This window comes from Chrysochloris asiatica, unplaced genomic scaffold, assembly GCF_000296735.1.
Source record: "Chrysochloris asiatica unplaced genomic scaffold, ChrAsi1.0 scaffold00022, whole genome shotgun sequence".
Lineage (NCBI taxonomy): Eukaryota > Metazoa > Chordata > Mammalia > Afrosoricida > Chrysochloridae > Chrysochloris > Chrysochloris asiatica.
Window position 1 is genome coordinate 13,465,601 of NW_006408540.1, and position 11,058 is coordinate 13,476,658.

Sequence of the window (11,058 nt, forward strand, 5' to 3'; positions counted from 1 at the left end):
AAAGAGCACTCTGGCTGAACTTCTTCCAAAACAGATTTGTTTGTTCCCATGGCACTTTCAATATTCTCCTCCAACATCGTAACTCAAAAGCATCAATTCTTCTACGGTCTTCCTTATTCACTGTCCAGCTTTCACAAGTGTATGTTGTTCTTGTTGTTGTTAAAACTGTGGAGTCAGTTCCAACTCACAGTAACCCTGCACAGGGTTTCCGAGGCTGTAAATCTTTACAGGAGCAGAACACCTTATCTTTCTCCCACGGTTCCGCTGGTAGTTTCAAACTGCTGACCTTAAGGTTAGCGGCCCGACTCATAACCACTATGCTACCAGAGCTATGAGGTTACTGAAAATATCATGGCTTGGGTCAGGCACACCTTAGTCCTCAAACTGACATCTTTACACTTCAACACGTTAAAGCGGTCTTGTACAGCAGATTTGCTTAATGCAATACATCATTTAATTTCTTGACTGTTGCTTACATGAGTGCTGATGGTAGTTTCAAGCAAAATGCAGTCTTTAACAACTAATCTTTTCTCCGTTTATATGGCTGTTGTTTATTGGTCCAGTGGTGAGGATTTTTGGTTTGTTTGCATTGAGGTGCAACTCATACCAAAGGCTGTAGTCTTCAATCTTCATCAGTATTTAAGTCCTCTGTGTTTTCAGCAAGCAAAGTTGTATTATCTGCATATCGCAGGTTGTTAATGAGTCTTCCTCCAATCCTGATGCCATGTTTTCTTCATATAATCCATCTTCCCAGATTAGCATACCCATTGAATAAGTATGGTGAAAAAATACAACCCTGGTGCACACCTTTCCTAATTTTAAAACGTTCGGTGTTCTCTTGTTGTTGGAACAACTACCTCTTGGTCTTGTACAAATGGGTATCAGGTGGATTTTAGCTGACATCAGGGAATACCAGAAAGATGTTTACCTATGTTTTATTGTGTGTGCAAAGGCTTTTGATTGTGCAGATCACAACAACCTATGGACAACATTGCAGAGGATGAGTATTCCGGAACAATTAACTGTGCTCATGAGGAACCTGGAAAATGGGTACAGACTGCTTAATGGGTACAGAGTTTCCATTTAACGTAATAAGAAAGTTCTAGAACAAGGTATGGTAATGGTTGCGCAATATGTATTTAATGCCACTGAATTGGACATTTAAAATGTTTACAGTGATGAATTTTATGTCATATGTATTTTACCACCATAAAAAGTCAGCATCCCATTCTAATATTAATTTGCATTTCCCTTCTTAGAGTTAAGATTGAGTGTTTCTCATATATATTGGTTTTATCTATTTCTCATATCGTGAATTGCCTATTCATGTCCTTGGTTAATTTTTTCTGTTGTGTTGCTTATTGATTTATGGGAATTCCTTAACTCCTTCAAGACCAATATATTTTTTGCTGTGAAGTTTTTGTTGATATTACGTGTTTTCACTAATGGACCAAGACTAAACCCCTGCTATCACATCCATTCCAACTCATAGCAACCCCCTAGCACAGAGCAGAACTGCTCAATAGAGCTTTTAAGACTGCACATCTTAATGAAGCAGATCATTTTCTCTTTCTCAGGGTGTGTTTGAACAGCTGACTTTGTAGTTAGCAGCCTAATGTTTAATCCACTGTGCACTTCAGTGCTCAAACTGTCTTCTTTCAATAATGGAAGGCATGATGAAATCAAGGAGGAAAAACTTTTAAGCTTTTATTGTGAATTGAATGAAAGTTTACAGAGCAGATTATCAGTTTTACATTCAACAAATCGTATTTTGCTTCATTGCAATGATTGCAATCCTCTCCATGCACCATCAGTTAACAGTATTTACATCTATTCACTTTTTTTATGTACATATGTTGTTATTGTTGTTGAGTGCCAACAAGTCGGTTCTGAACCAACAAGTCATATCAACTCTGTATAGGGTTTCCAAGAAGTGGCTAGTGAGCTTGAACTACCGACTATGCGTTCAAATCAATTTTGCAATCCACGTTAACCCACAGCGCCACACCCACACAGAAAATATATATTCACTTAATGTCCAAAGGGCACATTTTGCAAGCCAGCCTCCTGCCTGTAGGCACACAGCCTTTCTCAGTCCATGGGCCTAGAGTCCTCAGCCGCTCTATCTCTCTATGCTGTGGTCTCTGCCAATGTCTCTGCTATTGCCACTTTTCTGGTTAGGATCCCATGCTCCACTCATGCTCTTCCCTCTTGGTGGTCCTAGGGTCCTCTGTTCCTGAAATGAAAGATTAATTACTCCCCCCTTTAGTTACACATCTTCTACATTTACAGTTGTGACTATCACAATTAGTCCTGATAACAATTACACACAATTGAATTGTAAAACCCTATTCCCATCCTCCCCCTCCTCTTTCACCAGACCCATCTGGACAAGAGGAAAATTATTTAGTGGGGATTCAACCTTATTCCCCTTATTCTAAAACTAAGCACACTCATGAAATCTTGTAAGCCAGCCACTAAATGCCTTTATAGCCCCCCATTTTTGTTAGCCAATGTCTAAATTGCCCATCCCTATCAACCCAGTGTACTGAGAAAATAAGTTTGATCCTTAAAGAATCCTTTCCTTTGGTTGGGATTTTGAGCACCTATATCCATAAGCATCCTGGTGTGGTGCTGTGGGTTATTGCACCAGACTGCAAAGCTGTTTGAACTACAAGCTCTGTGGTTCAAGCTCACCAGTCGCTCCTCGGAAACCCTATGCAGGGTCGCTATGGGTCAGAACCAACTCAACGGCACTTAACAACAACAACAATATCCATAAGCACAGGTCCACTTCATCAAATTGTAGCACTTTATGCTTGCTCCCTGTATCAAACTTTTTTTTTTCTTCATCTGGCCAAGTTCTCATCAGCTAGCCATCTAAGCTAGGTCAAATGGGTACTATCTGTATGTTTAAGAGTTCTCTCACATCTCCCACCCCCACCCCCGCCCACTTCAGACCAACAAGCTGCTTCATTCTCAGTTCTAACCCCCAGTGGCTAGGTCAGTGTCCATGAGCTCAGGAGTTCACATGTCTCCCTAAACTTCAGACCAGCCAGCCCTACCTCCTCTCTCTGTCATCTCAAAGTCAATGGGTGTCTATGGAACATGGCCAAACTCAGTCCATAAGGGAAATATTTTGAAGTAATAAGCATTATGATACAATTATGAGGGACACGTATGTCCCAAGAGGATTCTGGTTTGGTGGGGGGGAAGCCCATTGCTTTAGATTCATGCCGTTATACAGGTGGAATAGCAGCTTCCCAAAAAACCTGAGAAACTGAAAATGTTGGTGGGCACTATATGTGCCACAGGTCACAAAAAAGTTAAGTATTGTGTACATTAATAATTCGTCTGCTTTATATCTTACAGATATATTCTTTCATAGTAAGTTTTAATTTTTATTTCATCAAATCCACCTCTTTCTTTCTTTTGTTGTTTTTGTTTCTGAGTTTGGGATATGGAGTTTTGTTTTTGGTTTGGGTTTGGTTTTGTTGGTCTCATATCTTGCATAGGAAAGATCTTCTCCATACCAACATTATAAATAAGATACTCTTATCTTTCAACATTTTATAGCTTAGATTTTATGGCTAGCTTTTAATAACATCACTAATTTACTTTTGTGATGATGCAAGATTAAAGCTTAGCTTTTTTGTTTATTTTAAATGAAAAGATCATTTTCTCAACACCTTTTTGAGCATCATATTCCCATTGATAGAAACGCCCCTTTAATCATAAAGTCCTATATAGTCATTATTCTGTTCCAATTCTTTCTTCTGTATCGTTCACTCACTAGCACACAGACATTGTTTTAATTACTATGCTTTAGGAACATATTTTGTTGTCCAATAGAGCAAACATTTCTTCTTTCACTTTTAAAAAATGTTTCTTAGTTATATGCTTTTGTTCCTCTCAGATTAATTATAGAATAAATTTGTCAGATTCCAGTACGATTGGGATTTTTATTTGAATTACACTGAATTTGTAGATTGACTTGGAGAGAATTGTCATCTTTACAAAATTGAGCTATTCCACTCAGGAAATTATAAACTATGTCCAGGGTAAACACATGCATAGGGCATCATTAAAATAGGGGAATCAGATGTCTAAAGCAAAAACTCATAGAAGTCAAGCAGACAGGCAAGTGCCACAGTAGAAGGGAACTATCAGGACACTAAATGAAATTGATACCAGCTCCAGTAAGAATGGAGTCCTGGTGTGGGGCTGTAGGATAAGCACTGAACTGCAAGGTTAATATGGACAGCACGGTTGATGGTGCAAACTCACTAGCCACTCCTCAGAAACCCTATACAAGGATTGCGATGAGTCAGAAAAGACTCAACGGCACATAACAACAACCAATGAGAATGTACCAGGTCAGAAATAAAATTCATGCAGGGTAAGAAGGGTGCCCCTGAGCAAGGTTCTTTAAACTAGGAGGCCCCTACCACTTCAACACCTTCATTAACATCTGTCTCCAACAGTCCCCTCCATGTAATTGAAATTTCGTCTCTTGGCAGGTCTCTTGGGAGCATACTATTTCTTTCTAATAAACAAGAGGTGGGGGTGGGCCGTCAATTGCTACATTCACCCAATATGTAACTGGATCTAACAAGAACAGTTACTGGACAAGGATGGATTATCATGTTGTTGTTACGTGCCATCGAGTTGATTCCGGTCCATAGCGACTCTGTATAGGGTTTCCAAGGAGCAGCTGGTAAGCTTGAACCACCAACCTTGCAGTTCAAATGACTTTGTAGTCTGACGCATTGGCCCACAGCGCCACACCAGGACTATTATAGTTGAGCTTAAAAAGAAGTTACATTATGGATAACAAAGATATACACATACAAACATATTATTGTTGTTAAGTGCCATCGAGTTGGTTCTGACTCAGGGTTTCCAAGGAGTGGCTGGTGAGTTTGAACTGCCAACCTTGCAGTTCAAACCTGACTTGCAGTTGAGTGTTTATCCTACAGCACCACACATACCCCATCTGAATCAATGAGTGAACAGATGAGGTACCACAGATTATCTGTGGTAGGGCCCTCTCTTGGCTTAATCTGGCCCTGACTATGTTCCTCCATTTATTCTGAATTGCTCAGATTTTTTTTTATATATATATTCTCAGTACCATTTACAATTCTTTTATTATGTTGGGAGGGCACTAATAGGTCTTTCTATTTCATTTATTATATCAACACTTAGTGGGATTTTTTTGTTATTATATGTTCCTGGGTCACACAAACAGTTTGTGCTAGACTACTAACCTAAAGGTGGTGATTAAAACTCACTCAACTACACTGTGGGGGGAAAAAAACTGACAATCTGCTTGTGTACACGTTACAGCCAGCAACCCTATAGGGCAGTTCTACCCCAACACATGGGGTTGCCATGAGTCAGAATCGACTCTACACCAGAGTTTGGTTTTTATGGTTTTCTTGCTATTTTTATGTGATATGGATCTTTTATTCATTTCATTTTCTAGTTGATTATTGCTAGAGAAAAGCTCTTAATATGTGTAGGTTAATTTTGTGTCTGGTCCACCTGTCTGACCTTCCTTAAAGTTCTAACACTTTGCCAATTGGAAGTGTGCTTGCACTTTCAAGCTAGAAGGTCATACAGAATATTGCTCTTGATTTCGTTTATTACTTTTGACCTTGAGTTTTCCTTTGTCTGGCACTAATATTACCATATTTATCATTTCTGTTCATCTTTTCCTGGGAAATGTTCCCATCTCTTTATTTTCAAATTTAGGGGGTGTGCATGAGACATGTGGACTATTTAATTTAGATCTAATTTGCAAACAGGTTTAAAATATATATATATGTATTAGAATCTTCACCCACTCGCTCATTCCAAAAATATTCATTGAGCACCTACTGTGTAGCAGGCACTGTGCTAAGCTCTGAGACACAGCAGTAAACAAAACCAGTAACAATCCCTGTTCACATGCCCCTCACTTTCCTGTGGCATTTGATCTACTCACACACTTATTGTGGTCCCCGTTGTATCTGAGTTTATTCCTATTAGCTTGTTCTATGTTTTATCTTTCCATACATCTTATTCATTTTCTGTTTCCTCACCTGCTTTTTTGAGAGTATGATTTTTTTTTCCTTTTAATGATTTCAGGATTATACATCTTATTTCTAGTTGTCTAGTGATTACCACTAATGTTTATAAAACAATGAAATCTTAATTATTTGATCATGGCTTGGATTTAATATAAATCTCATCCCTGACAGGATGAGAATCTTAATCCATCCCTGTATACCACACCATGCTTTAATTAGTCAGAATTCTGGTTTGCAAATCACTTTTTGTTTTGTTTTGTTTTTTTTCATCAAAATGCAATGGAATTCTGGAGTAAAAATTGTTTTCCTTCAGAACTTTGAAGATAGTTCTGCTTTATATAGCATCCCATGTGGCAGGTGAGAAGTCTGATACCAATCTGATTTTCATTCCTTTGCAAGTACATATCACAAAAACTCAGCTCAAACTCATTTCAGTAAAGCAGAGAATTTGTTGACTCATACCTGGACAATGCTGAGGCGAAACTGGTCTCAAACATGGCTGAATCAAGAGCTCCAAATGGTGTCAGTGGGGTTTCCTTCTATGTCTATGACTCTGTTTGTCTGTCTTTCTTTCCATATGTTGGCCTCACTTTATAATATCTCAACAAGCTTTCTTAATGCAAGATAACTGCAGGCAGCTGCAGCCAACATCTCCATTAATACATGCAGAAAATCCTGTAGAAGATTCTAGATAAGCCCAGGGAAAGGGATCCTCTGGTTGGTTAGGTCTTGCTCCTGGGCTTCTCCCTGGGGCCTGGGCTAGATTGAGGGTACTTCTATAATTCTGAATGAGAAGAAGAGGAAAAACTATTCTTATAAAAAAAGAAATAAAGGAAATGAGTGTTTTTACTAGATCAAAGGAAGTCAAATAAGAATGCAAACCTATAACTCCACTGCCCATGATAGTAGATGTCTGCTATAACAGAAATGCTGCACGTGGACGACTTTAACAAACAGAAATCTACCTTCTCACAGGTTCGGAGGCTAAAAATCCTAACTCAGGATACTTGCTCTAGAGGAAGGCTTTCTGTCTGTGTCAGATTTGGGGAAAGGTTCTCTTCTGGGGGATGGTCAGCTTCTGTTTCCTGATTCTTCAGAGATTTTTATGTGGCTTGGCATCAGTCTTCCCCAATCTCTGCTTAGTTGATTGCTCCTTTAAATCTCTTTCACAGCTCAAAAGAGATCAACTAAAGACCCTACACTGTTGTTGGTAGGTGCCTTCAAGTAGGTTCTGATTCATAGCAACCCTATGCCTTTTTAAATTAACGTAAGAAAGACAGTCCATTCCCAAATGGGATTTTAACCATAAAAGTTAGGATTTACCACATATATTTTTCATGATATAATTCAATCCATAACATTCCACCCTTTGTTGTTGAAATCCATGTTCTTGTCACATGTAAAATGTATCTACCCCATCAAATCATCCCAAAATCTTTAATCAACTTCAACTCCAAAACCTCATCTTCTGAATCATCTAAGTTAAATATGGGTGAGAATTTAGGCATATTCCCTCTTAGGGCAAAGTCTTCATTTGTGAACCTGTGAAATCTGGGCTATAAGTTATCTGTTTTCACCGTACCATCCAAACCCAGCAGAATAAATTAATTAGCTCTCAAGGGTTTAAAATAATACTCTCTTCTCTGAACCCATATGGGCAGTGGTCTGACCCTTCAGATTCTGGGTGTTGGCCAGGCCCTCTAAATTCTGGATGAAGGCACGTTGGCCCTGGGCTTCAGCTCCACTTTTCAGGCCCACTGGGATGGCAACTCTACTCTCTCAGCTTTGGACAGCCCAATTCTCCGAGTTCATCTGAATGGCGACCCCAGCATCTTGACATCAGCAGACCCTTGGGAATGGCTTGCCCTCTCAGCTTTGGGTGGCAGCCCCATTTCCCTAGTACACCTCATTAGGCAAAGACCCAAATCTTTGAATCTTGGGAGGCTGTGGCCCCATCCTTGAGGTCCATCCATAGGTCCTGGCCGTATCCTTTGAAACCGAGAAGGTACAGTTTTCCTTGCTCCTTCCAACAATTCTGCTGCTCTCTGTATTACTTCAGGATGGCCTTTTTCTTTTCTTGGAGGACAACACATGTCACTCCTTTGGTCTGTTTTAGAATTCCAAGAGATTGACTGTTTTCTTTCTTTTATTCTTTCTCGGTTCACTTCAGCCAAAATGGTGAGTTTCTGCTGTAGTACTTGGTTAGATCTGTCAGTCACAAACTTAATCTCTAACAAAGGACTGTGTAGTCCACATCCTTGGTGAACACTTTAAGACAATATATCCTCAGTTTGGACAACAGAATTTTCCAAATTTTGAAGTTCTGTTTTTATTTTGCACAGTTCATTTTTAAATCCATCTTTCCACTCCCATTGTAGTATAAGCAGCAAGGAGTGACCACATGGTCCCTTTAAGATCTTGTTTAGAAATCACCTCAGTCAGATATTTAAGTTCATCACTTACACATTCTACCTTCCACCAAATATTTAAACATAAACTAGACAAGTTACTTGGCAGTGACCAAAAGTACTTCTTTCAAAAAAAAAAAAGTACTTCTTTCATTGTCCAATCACATGTTCATTATTTTCTTTTAAAGTCTCACAAGAAGCATATTTAACATCCACATTTCTAGCAACATTCTTTTGCTTATGCCTTATGTACTTATATTCTCTAAGTCGATAGTCCTTCTATATGGTTCTCCACACTTTCTTTTGAACCCTCATCTGAATTGTCTTTGATGTTCACAATTCTACCAACAGTCCTTCAAAGCAATCTAGATTTTTACAAGTAGAGTCTTTTCAATTCTTCTAGCCTCTATTCTTCTATATCTGTTAGAGCAGCACCCCACTCCCAGAACTAAATTCTATCTTAGTTATCTGGTGTTACTCTAACAGAAATACTACACATGGGTGGCTTTAACTAACAGAAATTTATTTTCTCACTGTTTAGAGGTTACAAGTCCAAATATGGAGCATCACTCTAGGAGAAGGCTTTCTCTCTCTGTCAACTCTTGGGGAAGGTCCTTGTTTCTTCAGTTTCTGTTTCCTGGCTCCTTGGCACCAATCTTCCCCCATCTCTGCTTGCTTGTTTAATCTCTTTTTATCTCAAAACAAGAGTCTGGTGACCCAGTGGTTAAAGTGTTTGGCTGCTAACAGATTGGCAGTAATAACCCACCAGCTGCTCCACAGCAGAAAGATGGGGCAGCTTGTTTCCATAAAGATTTACAGCCTTGAGAGTCCTATAAATCAGTTCGATTCTGTCCTGTAGGGTCACTACAGGGCAATTGAGTCTGAATCAACTCAACAGCCATCGGTTTGTTTTGTTTTGTTTGTGTTTTTTGGTATATCTCAATAGGAGATTGACTCAAGATGCACTCTACACCAATCCTGCCTCATTAACATAACAAAAACAGCCCAGTCCCAAATGGGACTATAACCATAGGCATGGAGGTTGGAATTTACCTCTATCCCTGTAGTTATCCTACCTATGTTTGAGGGTGACTTAACTCAATCCATAATAGTAAATAAGATTTATTCTCTCTCTAGAAGTTTTGTTGTTGCTGTTGTTTTAACTTCTTCTGTTTCCTACAATGTCACTTTGTTTCTCCAAAATCAGCAGTCCTTTTTGTTAATCTTGGTCCCTCTCTTTCATGCTGCTGCTGCTATTAAGTGCCATCAAGTCAATTCTGACCCATAGCCACCCTGTATAGGGTTTCCAAGAGCAGCAAGCCTCATCTTTCTCCCGCGGAACAGCTGATAGTTTCAAAATGCTGACCTTGAGGTTCGCAGCCTGATTCATAACCACTACGCTACCAGAGCTCCTTGTTGTTGTTAAGTACCATGGAGTCAGTTCCGACTCACAGTGACCCTGCACAGGGTTTTTGTGGCTGTAAATCTTTACGGGAGCAGAAAGCCTCATCTTTCTCCCACGGAGCCGTTGGTAGTTTTGAACTGCTGACCTTGAGGTTGGCAGCCCAACTCATAACCACTATGCTACCAGAGCTCCTTAGCTTTCCTCAAATACCTGGTACTTGCTGATTGACCTTTCACACTATGATTAACTGATAAGTGTTTTTTCTGCAGTTATTTTTATTGGATTTCTCAAAAGGCCTTTCTGCTCAAAGAATTCTTTGTAGGTGAGAGGATTTCCAAAAGAAAAGCTTAGGATAGAGAAGACTGGTTAATGTTATGCATCAACTTGGCAAGGCCATGATCTCCAGGGGTTTGGCAGATACTATATATTGTCCTCCCTTTTGTGATCTGGAGTCCTGTTGTGGTCCTGTGGATTAATACACTGGATTGCAACATTGGTTTGAACTGCAAAGTTGGCATTTTAAGCTCCCCAGCTGCTCCTCGGAAACACTGTAGAGGGTCACTATGAGTCAGAACCAACTCAACAGCTCTTAACAACAATATTCTGTGATCTAAGTTCCCTTGGGGATGTGGCCTGTATCCATGATATAAATGGATGCTCTAGCAAAGTGACCGCTTTTTCAGTCAAGCAATAATCCCATCCAATCTCTGGTTCTTAGTATATGAGAAGTTTACAGCCTGCCACCTGATGTGCAAATTTTGAATTCCACAGTTCCCACAACCCCATCGTCCCATGAGCAAGCAGCCTGTCTATGAACTTGGAACTTGAATCATGGCATTTCAGGATAAACACTTGACTGATAACCACAAATTCAGTAGTTCAAACTCACCAACGGCTCCTCAGAAACCCTATATAGGGTAGCTATGAGTTGAAACTGACTCGATGACACTTAACAACAACAAATACTTGAGTCCTGATGTAGCGCTGTAGGATAATTTCTAGACTGGCTACCACAAGGTCAGCAGTTCAAATCCAGAAGCCACTCTCAAGGTTGCTATGAGTAGGAACCGACTTGACAGCACACAACAATAGAAACAGCCTCCTAATTTCATGAGCCATTTCCTTAAGGCAGCAAAAAAATTATCTATCTATCTATATCTATATATACATA